Below are 14,126 nucleotides of genomic sequence, written 5' to 3' on the forward strand. Positions count from 1 at the left end.
ACGCGAAACCGCAGAAGAGATCGAGCCCCCGTCCAGAATAAACAGGCAGTCACATCAGGCAGCCATCTGTTTGCCGAGAGCGTTCGGCGAGGCCGTTTCTCTCTCAGATGTGTGTGCCGCAGCTCACGATGCGTCCCTTTCATCTCTCCACTTCCTGCAGCCTCTGCTTCGCTCGCGGCGACGGGGGGCCGCCGCTGATCCTGTCCTCCGCGCCGCTGCTGATCCTGTCCTCAGCCCCTCCGCTGATCCTGGCCTCAGCCCCTCCGCTGATCCTGTCCTCAGCCCCTCCGCTGATCCTGTCCTCACCACCGCCGCTGATCCTGTCCTCACCACCGCCGCTGATCCTGTCCTCACCACCGCCACTGATCCTGTCCTCAGCGCCGCCGCTGATCCTGTCCTCAGCGCCGCCGCTGATCCTGTCCTCAGCGTTGCGGACTGAACCCCGGAGAGGAAGAGGAACAGAGTCATTACAGAGCTGATCTGTCCTGCAGGTGTGCACACACTGTCCCCCCATGCACACCGCTGCTCTCTCTCTCTGTCTCTCTCTCCTCTCTCTTTCTTTGTCTCTGTCACTCTCTCAGAAGTGACATACTGTTGCATTTTCAGGTATTTAACCCCAAGGTGTTGTGTGTGTGTGTGTGTGGGAGAGAGAGAGAGAGAGAGAGAGACACCCCTGTTTGTCATGCACTGGTGCCCATGCTGTCATGTTGTAAGCCATTGTTGCTAAGTAGCGGGAGGAAGGAATCACAGAAAGGTGCAGGTGGCGGTGAGGTGGGGGGTGGGGGGGGGGTGTATTCCCGCCAGCTAAGAGCGGCAAAGCGCTGCCCTGTCACATACCCCCCTCCTCCCCCTCCTCCTCCCACCCTCTCCCACTCCATCTGTCCCTCTCCCTCCATTCTTTCCCTCCCCAGATCTTCTTTCCCGCTCTCGCTCTCTCTCTCTCTCTCACTCTCTTTCTCACTGTCTCTCCCTCAATTCAAATTCAAATGGAGGTAAATTCTACAAGCAATTTCAGTCCATATGCTTGTAGAATTGACTGAATTGAAGGGGACTTTGTCTCAGTCCTGCTGTGCTCACCTGTCCTAACTGGCACACTCCCCTCACCTGTTGCAACCATAAATTTACTGACCTGTAATGACTGTGACTCTGCTCAGCTGTAATGACTGTGACTCTGCTCACCTGTAATGACTGTGACTCTGCTCACCTGTAATGACTGTGATTCTGCTCATCTGTAATGACTGTGACTCTGCTCAGTTGTAATGACTGTGACTCTGTTCAGCTGTAATGACTGTGGCTCTGCTCAGCTGTAATGACTGTGACTCTGCTCAGCTGTAATGACTGTGACTCTGCTCATCTGTAATGACTGTGGCTCTGCTCACCTGTAATGACTGTGGCTCTGCTCACCTGTAATGACTGTGACTCTGCTCACCTGTAATGACTGTGACTCTGCTCACCTGTAATGACTGTGACTCTGCTCAGCTGTAATGACTGTGACTCTGCTCAGCTGTAATGACTGTGACTCTGCTCAGCTGTAATGACTGTGACTCTGCTCAGCTCCATGTTATAGAAGCATTTTCATAGCTTTGAGTTTCAGGAAATAAATTTAAATTTAAATTAAAGGTTTTTCTGAGAACATAAGGCCTCATCGCCACACCGCCCCCCCCAATCAGTCATGTTTTCTCTGGAGACGGTCAGAGGAGTAAGTAACCTGCCCCCCCCCATGAGGAACAGAGCGTTCCCGTTCCCATGGTGACCCCTCCCCCTCTCAGAGAGCGTTCACCATCTCATTTCCTCTCAGTGAAAATAATGGTTTCTGCAGATTTCTGCTGTTAATCTATTATGACTCCATGAGACCACTAATGCCCCCCCTCCCCAGACACTCTGTACAGTCACCTCTCCCCCCCCCCAATCCCATCATCTCTATTTATCCTTTATTTCAGCAGGACACTAATAACTGAGATTAATATCTCTTATGCGTGGGTGTCCTGGCCAAGAAGCAACACAACAGTAACCACAGAGGGAAACCGATAAAACACGAAGATAAAAATCAAGACTTAAGAACACAGAGTTTTGCTGGAGGAAATATGCACATTTCTCTGGTACATCGTTTTGAATCCTCTTTCTGAAAGAGGACTGTCAATCTGTTTCTCTTCGCTCTGAGTTCTGACGCCAGCAAGCGTTGTGACTAAATGCTGTTTTTGCAAATTCAGAAAAAGGATGAAGTCCTTTAAAAAGTGCAATAGATTTGTAATTCAGATTATGAATGCTACCGTTTCCTGTGCTATCAGGATGTGCAGAGGGTCACATGACTCCACAGAGGATTGAAAACTTCCCACGCTCATGCACTTGGTGTTCCAGCTACAGTCAGTGTGGCTGTGAGTTTTTCAGAGCTTCCTGTAGGGTCCGTAGAGCTGAGTGAGCTTCCTGTAGGGTGCACAGAGCTGAGTGAGCTTCCTGTAGGGTCCGTAGAGCTGAGTGAGCTTCCTGTAGGGTCCATAGAGCTGTGTGAGCTTCCTGTAGGGTGCACAGCGCTGAGTGAGCTTCCTGTAGGGTGCACAAAGCCGAGTGAGCTTCCTGTAGGGTGCACAGACCTGAGTGAGCTTCCTGTAGGGTGCACAGAGCTGTGTGAGCTTCCTGTAGGGTGCACAGAGCTGGGTGAGCTTCCTGTAGGGTGCACAGAGCTGAGTGAGCTTCCTGTAGGGTGCACAGCGCTGAGTGAGCTTCCTGTAGGGTGCACAGCGCTGAGTGAGCTTCCTGTAGGGTGCACAGACCTGAGTGAGCTTCCTGTAGGGTGCACAGCGCTGAGTGAGCTTCCTGTAGGGTGCACAGAGCTGAGTGAGCTTCCTGTAGGGTCTGTAGAGCTGAGTGAGCTTCCTGTAGGGTGCACAGCGCTGAGTGAGCTTCCTGTAGGGTGCACAGACCTGAGTGAGCTTCCTGTAGGGTGCACAGAGCTGAGTGAGCTTCCTGTAGGGTCCGTAGACCTGAGTGAGCTTCCTGTAGGGTGCACAGCGCTGAGTGAGCTTCCTGTAGGGTGCACAGAGCTGAGTGAGCTTCCTGTAGGGTCTGTAGAGCTGAGTGAGCTTCCTGTAGGGTGCACAGCGCTGAGTGAGCTTCCTGTAGGGTGCACAGACCTGAGTGAGCTTCCTGTAGGGTGCACAGAGCTGAGTGAGCTTCCTGTAGGGTCCGTAGAGCTGAGTGAGCTTCCTGTAGGGTGCACAGAGCTGAGTGAGCTTCCTGTAGGGTCCGTAGAGCTGAGTGAGCTTCCTGTAGGGCTCATGGAATGTGCTAACTGCAGGGTTCGCAGAGCTGAGTCCTATACTGTGTGTACCAGGACAGCCTGTCCCAGCCAGTGAAGCCAGTCCAGCAGCCCAGGAGACTGACCCAGCTCTGACACAGCTTCCTCTCAGCCTGTCCTGACCTCCCCTTCATTACCCTGCTGTCGCCTGTGTTACCCTACTGTCCCCATTGCCCTCTCTTCTGTTCTCTCTCTCCCTCTCTCTCTCCCCTCTCTCCTGTTCTCTCTCTCTCTCTCTCTCCTGTTCTCTCTCTCTCTCCCTCTCCTGTTCTCTCTCTTTTTCTTTCTCTCTGGTTCTCTCTCTCTCCCCTCTCTCCTGTTCTCTCTCTCTCTCTCTCTGTCTGGGGCTCTGAGGACAGGGTGAGATAGTCTCCCTTGAGTTCAGTGGGGTGAGGGGTGGGGGTGGGGGTGAGGGGTGAGGGGTAGGGGTGGGGGGGTTCAGAGTCAGTTGTACTGGTGAGGGAGTTCATTCAGCAGCTCCAAAACCTGGGTGGGTGTGCGTGTATGTGTATGTGTATGTGTGTGTGTGTGTGCAGGTGTGCGTGCATGTGCATGTGTATGTGTATGTGTGCGGGTGTGCGTGTATGTGTATGTGTATGTGTGTGTGTGTGTGCAGGTGTGCGTGCATGTGCATGTGTATGTGTATGTGTGTGTGTGTGTGTGTGCGGGTGTGCGTGCATGTGCATGTGTATGTGTATGTGTGTGTGTGTGTGTGTGCATGTGCATGTGCATGTGTATGTGTGTGTGTGTGTGTATGTGTGTATGTGTGTGTGTGTGCAGGTGTGCGTGCATGTGCATGTGTATGTCTGTGTGTGTGTGCGGGTGTGTGTGCATGTGTGTGTGTGTGTGTGTGTGTGTGTGTGTGTGTGTGCGGGTGTGTGTGTGGCACTCTGTCCCTGTTTCTCACTGCCCGTGTTGCTCTTGCCAGCCTCTCCATGTATGCAGTGATGTCATCCTCACACACGCGGCAGTCACATGATGTCATCTGACTGGACCAGGAACTAACTGCTCCTGCTGATCTCACTTTCAGAGCGCGTGAGAGTGAGAGAGTGCGGGAGAGCGAGCGAGCTGGAAGTATGGAGGGAGGGAGCGAGCTGGAAGTATGGAGGGAGGGGGTGGTTAGTCCCCCTTGTATCTCACCCTCCTCGGCATACCAAGTATTGTTTTCCTTTTATGGTAAACGACAGAAAAAAGCGACAGAAGAGGAAAAGGAGAAGTCTCCTCTCTGCTGGGGAAGAGAGTCAGCAGGGGGGATTAGGGGTGTGGGTGGGGGGGGGGGGACGAGGGGTGTGTGTGTGGGGGGGGATGAGGGGTGTGTCTGTGGGGGGACGGACGAGGGGTGTGTGTGTGGGGGGGGGGGCGAGGGGTGTGTGTGTGGGGGGGGGGTGACGAGGGGTGCAGGTCTGGCCTCTCACCCACATAGTACTGGCTGAGCTGAATGAGTTTAAGAAATGAACCCTGCATTCATATGGTGACTGGGCCGTTGGCGGGGGTGGGGGGTGGGGGTGGGGGGCGGGGCTGTGGAAGGGATCGCCGCGGCAACCAGAGGTCATTGTGACCTCAAAGGTACTGGATACAACTGAACTGCAGGAAGCTGATCGAACATCCATTTCCTGTTGTTCCTTGCTACACCCTCTTGCCCCGACCCTTTGTCTTGCCGGCTGGGTTTGAGTAGATTAGCCCTGCATTTCTGAGAAATGGTTGGTGAATAATGCACTAACAACAAGAGTGTTTTTTCATGCCTATTCATAGATCATGAATCCCGCATTTATTATTATTATTTTTTGCAAGTGGCATTCCAGTGTGGTGTTATTTATCTGAAAGCACGGGTTCTGGCTGCTGAAATCTGCAGAGAGATTATCCCTGGAGTCTCATATAATTGTTACTTTATTTTAAAGCCTTTCGATGCCAGTAAATAACCTTGAAATTACTGACAAGTTGAACAGAAATGATTACAGTTTGGTATTTAGCCGATGCTCTTATCCAGAGCAGCTTCTGAAGAGTTAAGCATTTTACCCATGCCGTTTAGTTTTGCCTGGCGCACAGCTGTGTTCAGTAATTCTGCACAGGCTGAGCCTGGTCACTGTGTTCAGTTATGCTGCACAGGCTGATACCCTGTGTTCAGTAATGCTGCACAGGCTGAGCCTGGTCACCGTGTTCAGTTATGCTGCACAGGCTGAGCCTGGTCACTGTGTTCAGTTATGCTGCACAGGCTGAGCCTGGTCACCGTGTTCAGTTATGCTGCACAGGCTGAGCCTGGTCACTGTGTTCAGTTATGCTGCACAGGCTGAGCCTGGTCACCGTGTTCAGTTATGCTGCACAGGCTGAGCCTGGTCACTGTGTTCAGTTATGCTGCACAGGCTGAGCCTGGTCACTGTGTTCAGTTATGCTGCACAGGCTGAGCCTGGTCACTGTGTTCAGTTATGCTGCTCAGATGGCGGTCTGAGCGGAAAGCGGAGCGTCACACCCCAAACCCCACACCCCAAACCCCACATGCCAGACCCCACACCCCAAACCCCACATGCCAGACCCCACACCCCACACCCCAAACCCCACACGCCAGACCCCACACCCCACACCCCACACCCCACACGCCACACGCCACACGCCACACCCCACACGCCAAACCCTACACCCCAAACCCCACACGCCACACGCCACACCCCACACGCCACACACCTGCCTGCCTGCTTGTCTGTTTGTCTGTCTGTTATATTTTTTGTCCCTTTCAGTAAAGCAGCAGTTCCTGGCTGCAGAGTCCAGTTAGCTCACTGGTCGGTTTGAAGGCCTTTGATCTTCTTTGTACAGGTGGTTGTATTTCAGGCTGTTTTTCTCTCTGGTGTCGTTGGTTTAGGACGTGCTGTACTCCAGTGTGGTGTTTAATGCGGTGAAGCAGAATGTGTTCCCCTGGGTGTTTTTCTGGAATGCTGTAATGTTGACTTTGGGTTTACCCCTGGGCCTGTCTCTCCAGGTCCTGCTCACCTCGCTCAGTAGAACCATCGCTGAAGTTTTGAGATCCCAGGTGATGAATAGGATCCTCGTCTTCGTCCTCATTCCTGAAATAACTTTCTGTGACCAGTTTTCACACCTGATTTTTACTTGTTTTTTTTTTTTTTTTAGGTCGTGGATGTTACCCCCGTGTGCCGGGACTCTATTGCCCCCCCCCCCCCCCCATGGTGGAGCATTTCCACTAACAGCAGCACTGAGGCCAGGGAGCTGGTGGAGCAGCTCAGACTCGAGGCTGGGATCGACTACATCAAGGTACGGACCTCCAGTGTCCCGCTCCACACCCTCACCCCCCTCCCGCCCCCCCGCCCCCACCACACCCGTCTCCACACCCTCATACCTCACTCCACACCACATCTCCCCACCACCCCACCCGAACACCCCCCTCCACACCATCTCCACCCTCTCCACCCCCCCTCCCCCCTCCACCTGCCCCCCCAGGCTCAGCAGTCCCAGTACCTGGGTTGCCCTGGGTGCCCCTTTTCAGACATGCCCACAGCATTGAGCCCCTGGTGTCTAGTTTGCTTTGTCGATTGCATAAATGCATTTCATTTTAAATCGCTCTCTCTCTTTCTCTCTCCCTCTCCCCATCTCTATCTCTCCCTGTCTTTCCTTCTCTCTTTCTCTCTCTCTCTCTCTCTCTCCCTCCCTTCCTCTCTCTCTCTCTCTCTCTCTCTCTCTCAGGTGTCGAAACCAGTGGCTGACCTGATGAGTTACTGTGAGAAGCATGCCCACAGTGACCCCTGCTGGTGGGCGTTTCCACCTCGCAGAATCCTTTCAAAGACAAAAGACCCTGCCTGATCCTCTAGCTCCGCCCCCTCCTGGGCCCCTCCCACACTGTTGCCCAGCAACAGAAGACAAGGCATGATCAGTTGAACTTTATTGGAAAGCTACAACATTTGAGTACTTGACTCTGAACACTGGAAAACCAAACACTTTACTGAGACAAGGGAAGGTGTGCATCAGCACTACATCACGATCTTGTGCTTGTATAAATGTGTGAATATATGGGGCTATGTTATGATGTTACTATATTCCTAGGCATAGCATACTCAGATAAGAGAAGTATGGGGTTGGGGTATAAGTATTATTAGAGGTGCATGGGGTCTGGAGTAAAGTATACTCAGGAGCATGGGGTCGGGATTATAGTACACTCAGAGGAGTATGGGATTGGAGTATAGTATACTCAGATTAATATGGGGCTGGAGTATTACTGGATTATGGGGTTAAAGTATTAGAGGAGTATGTGACTTGGAGTATAGTATACTCAAGAGTATGGGGTTTGAGCATGAAGAGTACATTGGAGTATAGTATTCTTAAGATAAATGGTGAAGTCTACTGACTGTCAAGCTTCAGATTTTACAGTCATAATGTCTTCTTTCTGAGTTTCAGTTTATTTATTTATTTTCACAGTACTGGCTTTACTTTTAAAAACTTGTCCCTGTGTTGTCCTGCACTGGACTTTGCTGATGTCATGTGACGTCACTAGAACCATCCAATGACCTCTGACCCTGAGCGTGCCTCACATGGGAGTGTGAGATCTGGTTTTTGAGAAGCAGTGCTGAAATCTACGGTGCGGTCACTCGAAGTGCATTGAGATCTGCATGGATATGGGCCAGTAATATACACGCCACTGCTGTGCAGTTTAAAAAAAAAAAAAAAGAATAATAATAATTTTGCATTTCTTTTTGTCACGAATCTTTAAATGCGCTTGCTGTAATTAAAAAAAGAGAAGATTCAGGAGGGTGGTGGGTGAAGGTGGGGTGACCTTGTGCTGAGTCACAGAACCGTCACGCTCGGTACGTGCTGTACTTAAAAATAAGATGGACTTTCCAATAAAATGTGCCAACAATGAACTGCGGACCGCGGCAGCATAACTCTCATACTGTCCGTAATCCACAGGCACATTCAGCGGCACTTTGGCATTGGGAAACTTCTACTGCATGCTAATGTGACAGTTAATGTGAAACTCCTACTGCATGCTAATGTGACAGTTAATGTGCACTTTTTTTTTTTTTTTTTTGCTCATTTATACTTTATTTTAATATTTATCTTTATTCAGACCTGGGGGGAGTCAAGGGGAATGTTATGTGAAGGAACAGTTTGATTGACAAGCCAACACTGTGCGGGTGCCGTCTGGTCAGGATCAGTCCATTCAATCAATCAATCAATCAATCGAACAAAATGTATTTCTATAGCACACTTCATACACAGAGGCAACCCAGTGTGCTTTACATAAATAAAAGCAAAAGGAACAAAGAAAGTACAAAGTACATAAAATAGAATAAAAACAATATTAAAAATAAATTTAAAAAAACATTGACAAAATATGTGTTGTTATGGGATGCTACGAGCTGATGGAATTCCATGGTAACAGCTCACTAGGCTTTTGCCTTGCTTGCGTCCCTGGACGTTGTCCTGTAAATTGTTTTTGTTTTAGTTTTAGTTTTATGGAAGCCAGAATGTTGTGTTGTTATTATGACTAGTTGGCAACATGATCCAATGCAAAACTCGGCCAGCATTTCGGTGCCCTGCTGGATCCTGGCGGGGTTTATGGGGCCTGTCTCATGCCCTACAGCTGCGGTGTCCTTCCCCAGGTTCGATCGGGTCGCAGGGTCTGGGTTCCTCAGACACCGCTCCACACAGTGGGCTGCATCTACCTGTGTTTACTCACACAGGTGAGTTAGGGATGAGGAAGCACAGGCGTGTGTGTATGAGCTGCACTTTCATCCACCCATCGCTGGGACGGGGAGGTGAGGCTCGGGGGGGGGGGTGGGGGGGGGGGTGGGGGGGGGGTGGGGGGGGGGGGCACCACTGGACTCTTCTTACACAACAGGCATGTGATTGGTCACTGGGAGGTCACATGGGTGACATTTGGGGTCAGCGTTGACACTTGATGCTCTGTGCTCTGGTGTGGCAGTCATGGGTTTGTGTGTGTGTGTGTGTATGACAGAGTGAATGTGTGTGTGTGTGTGTTTGTGTGTGCGTGCATGTGTGAGTGTGTTTTTAAGAAAAATTGTATTTTCTTTGGAAATGTTTTTTCTCTGTTGTGCCATATTTCCTCTTTTCTTGCACACTTAATATTTTGTGGATATTGTTTTTTATGATGTAATTAAAGTAAGATTAATTAAAAAGGCTGGTGTTTAATTTTGTCTGAGGGGCGATGCATTACACACGCGTGCTCCAGGGAACATTTTGGGACGGTGAACTCTGTGTTTTTATTTCTCTCTACAAGGTACTCTGCCTGTCTGTTTCCAGACAGATTCTGATTGGTTCCCTCCACGCTCCAGTCGCATGGTGTCATGAGGTGGCTCTGTGGTCTGGCTTGGTTTCCATGGAGATGTGAGTGACAGCAGGACACGGCCGTCACCGTGCAGACGCATGTAGACACGCACACGCACACATACACGCATGCGCACACAAGCTCACGCTCAGAAAGATGAGAGGAAAAAAAGAATCGTATGGAATGATATAGGACTGATAAAATGGAGGGATTAGAGAGGGAGGTATGCTGCATATTCTATGTATACTGATTTTTCATCTGTGTTAGTGTTGAAATTTATCACTCTGCTTTATGAAATGCTTAAAGTAGACTTTCCTGCCAATAAAGAATTTGAATTAAATTTTTGGAGGGAGTAGTACAGAGCACTTCACAGAGTGATGAGTAATTGGCAGTGTTCATGTGTGTGTGTGTGTGTGTGTGTGTGTGTATATGTGGGGGTGTGTGTGTGCATGCTCATGCATTTGTGTGTGTTACTGTGAATGTATACGTGTGCTTGTATGCGTGTTAAGCTCTGTGGGTTGTTGAAGTTGGTGATATTCTGGTGTTGTCATGGCGTTCACACAGAGAAACACAAGCCTCCTGTCCGTCAGAGAACCAGCCCGATAGCCCCGCCCACCCAACGCTCAGTGACCTGTAGAGCTTTGCATTGGAATGTCAAATACCTGGTCGCCCAGGGACCGAGAGAGAGAGAGAGAGAGAGAGAGAGAGAGAGAGAGAGCGAGCCCAGAGCATCGTTTTTACTGCTAGGCAACTAAAAACACATGGGAATCTGGTGACCCTGGTGATGTGACCCTGGTGATGTGACGCCTGATGATGTGATGTGAGTTCAGCACCAAGGGAACCCTGCGTGAGCGCCGATCGGCATGGAAACCGTTCCGTTACTGTAGCCGTTGCAGGGTAACGGCCGTGTATTAGGGGGCGTGTCCAGGCATTCTGTAACTTTTTTTTTTTTTTTTTTTAAACTGTCCACCTTGCATGTCTCTGTGGACTCCTTGGTTTCACACTACGACTGAATAACAGAGAAACAAACACGGCCCTGCTCTGCTGGCTTCCTGCTCGCGCTGGTGCGCTGTAGAATTCTTTAGTCTGTTCCTGAGTTTATGATCGCATTTCACCCCCAACAGCTGAATTAGCATGCGTCTGTGTGTGAGCGTATGTGCAGTTACATGTGTGTGTGTGTGTGTGTGTGTGTGTCTCTCTCTCTCTCTCTCTCTGTGGCCTGTTGAGAGACGTAACTGAAAGCCGGTGAGAAACGTAATTTAATTGGGTCGGTTTGTGCGTTCATGTCTCAGACCTGGCAGCAGTTGTGCGGTGTCTGATCAAAAGTGTCATTGGTCTGTGCGTTGGTTTCGTTTAGAAGCACAAAGCCCTTGCCTTAATGTGTCATTCCCCTGTGTGACCACCAGGGGCACACTCCTGCCCTGTGTCTTTGCGCGTTCAGTGAATGATGTCATCAACAAAATCTGAGCCCTGTGCAAACACAGAAAGAACATGAACTTTTTTTTTGTATGATTTTCTTTGTCCTGGTGTCCTTTACAAAAATTTCAAAACTGTAGCCGAAGTATTTGCTTGGTCTGCCTGTTCTCGTGGTGTGCTGTTCCTGTGCTCAGAGATGGGGACACTGAAGTCCTGAAACAGTAAATATGCTTTTTTTTTTTGTATCTAAGGAGGACAAAAGCATTACGCTTTGATATTTCTAAATTTTATGGAAGGAGAACCTGCTGGCGCAGATTTTTACAAACCCACCAGATACTCCACTCTTTAGTCTGTATACTGAGAGTTCTGTCTCTCCACTGTTGGTGCAAAAACATCTGAATTTCATGCATTATTTGCACATTCCTGAAGGGGTCGTGACCCAATTACGATGCTGAAGTCGGGTCTGTGCTGCCCCATGGCATCGGAAATGACACTGGAAACTCCCCCGGCTGCGTCGGAGGCGGTAAAATTAACTTACCGCTACCATCTTAGAACCTGCCGCGGAGAGGTCTGAGGAACCGCAGGAGTTGATTATCTGGATGCGTCTAAGGATTCTGTGGTACTTTAACCGAGATTCTAGAATTCCAGACTGAGATTCTTAGAACCCGTAATTCAGCGAACGCAGCGCTCAGTTAGCAGGCACCAGGTGTTAGTGTTACATTTAACAGGCTTCACCGTAATAGTTTTCATTTCCCACTGAGTTTAAAGAGCTTGTTCCCTGGAACTGTGGCTGGGGTCTTTGCCCTCTCTCCAAGAAGGGAGGCACAGTTTTGTTTCCGTGCATGGCCTTTGCGTGTGTGATGAAAAAAACATTTCTTATCAACCTGACGTTCTCAGGGCGTACGCACTGCTACAATTTAGAGGAAAACAGAAGTGTGCTCGGGGGTATTCCCGAAACACTCTCTCTCTCCCTCTCCCCTTCCTCTCTCTCTCCCCCCCTTCCTCTCTCTCTCTCTCCACCCCCTCTTCCTCTCTCTCTGTGTCTCTCTATCTGTCACACACACACACACACACACACAAGTTCCCTGTGAGTTCTATGAGTAAGTTCTTTGTGCATCTCTCTCCAAAAATCAAATTATTATTCAAATTGCTATATTGGCAAGAAATATTTGTGTTAATGGTAATAATTATAATGACTCTACTTTTTTTCCCCTCTGTTTTCTGGAAAAAGAGAAGTGGTGATTTTCATGTTCCTCTGTTCTCTCGCTCTTCGCGCGAGTGAAATGAAAGTGTGGCGTCTCTGGTGGTATTCTTCAGTCCGATTTCATGGGCAGTGCAGTTTTCACTGCACAAACTGTTCCCTTTTTTAGGAGTTGCTTGCATAGTAGCACTAGATATATATATATATATATATATATATTTAAAAGGCTTAGCTTGTATTTAACCAAGGAATCTCAGAGCAGGGGCAAGTATCTCTTAAGTTAATTTCAACACCACATCAAAAAAAAGATCAGACGAAATGCAATCAAATGACATTCAGTTAGCCCAGCTCAGCCTCCAAGCAGCATTCGCATTCGCCCACAAGCACAAGAGATGAGAAGTCGTGGGTAAAACGGCACGTTTTGAAGTGGGTCCCAATCATATCTCTTCCGATACTGGATCCACGCGATTAGCAGCCGTCTCGGGTGAAGTAATAACGCTACTGAACAAAAATATTAAACACACGTCGCTTCTGACTCAATCTGCATGGTTTTCAGAATCAAATAGTCCGACTCTCACTCTCCTCAGTCATCTGAAAGAGACGGTTGTAAACTATTTTTTTCTTCAAAGGCCCTTTTTCGTAATGGGGAAACGATTTCCAGACAGATGTGGCGGTTTGCCTGCCGCGCGCGGGGGCGGAGAGCGGCCGGAGAGAGTGTCTGCTTTTTTGTTTTGTTTTTTTCCACTATGCGTGTTAAGTGAGTGTCATTACTATAAACGGCTCCAAAGCAAACTCAGTCGTCTGAGCGATCGGGCTGATATGTCTAGAATTATTGTTTAAGTTTCCGTTTTGAGGAAACTTGTTTTTCTTCCTTTTCCTCGTTATGAGTGACTGGGCGCACGAAAGGCTACTATGTCTGGACGACAGTCGCAAATATCGCGCGTTACATTCTTGTAATTTCACAACAAACCGTCTATCCACAGCGGTAAGCAGTTAACGAGAACGTAACTTGCGCCCACCAGAGTTATGTGCTACGGTGCCAGACCTCCCAGATCCGCATCAATAAAGCACTGAATGTAAGATGACTATATGTTATACACTATTAGCTTGGTATAATATGTAATAATATGCCCTTTACTGTGATACAGGTCCTCCCTCAATGAACTCCCTAGTCATGTTATATTATACACACACACATTACAAAACATTGCAACGATTTGCCTGACAGGAGGGGCCTGCAGACGTTCTCATCTCAGGGACCCCTAAACCAGTCCCTGCTTCACTAAAATAGACTCGCGACCGGCCAAATCATTTTCTGGCCGCTACTCGTGAAACAACATAAAACAAACAGACGTGTCGTCGACTCCTTCAAATAAGTACCGATATGCATTTATTATTCTGTGACCATCAGGAGGTTTGCAGTTAAAATCATAATTTTTTTAACTTTTTCGAAAGATACTTTTTCCGTATTTGGACCCTGGGCTGCCGGCTGAACGGCCGTAATTTAGCGTCACATGGAACAGGACTGTAGACTCCAACGCGTGTAGGTGATATATTTTATGCGATGCGTGAGTATTCCCACTCAGCGGCAAATAATACTCGTTCTAGCGCACGTTGTTGTGGTTAATGGGCACGTCGTGTGAGCGGATGTTAATGATATTTATACAATGTTGTACATTAGTCATAAAAGCGTTGGTCACCTGGTTTTAAAGCTTGTTTGATGTTTATCATTAGTCACTAAAACACTGCGTACGTTTCATTAGGGAAAGCACTCAAACTGGCGCTGACACTAAACCTGCAGAACATTTACTGTCTGTGTCTCAGCTTCTGCGCTGATTACATGTGGTTTTGTAATCTGGCCGGGTTTTTGATCTGTGTGGATCAGTGAATCATCCAGGCTGTTTGGAAAGGTGAGCAGGACACGG

At 48.9% G+C, this 14,126-nt stretch overlaps 1 pseudogene; it reads left to right on the forward strand.

Annotated features, from left to right (window-relative positions):
- Window positions 1–359: 359 nt before the first annotated feature.
- Window positions 360–8,015, forward strand: LOC118228947 (annotated as a pseudogene).
- Window positions 8,016–14,126: the final 6,111 nt, after the last annotated feature.

The sequence above is a fragment of the Anguilla anguilla genome, chromosome 6 (genome assembly GCF_013347855.1).
Source record: "Anguilla anguilla isolate fAngAng1 chromosome 6, fAngAng1.pri, whole genome shotgun sequence".
Lineage (NCBI taxonomy): Eukaryota > Metazoa > Chordata > Actinopteri > Anguilliformes > Anguillidae > Anguilla > Anguilla anguilla.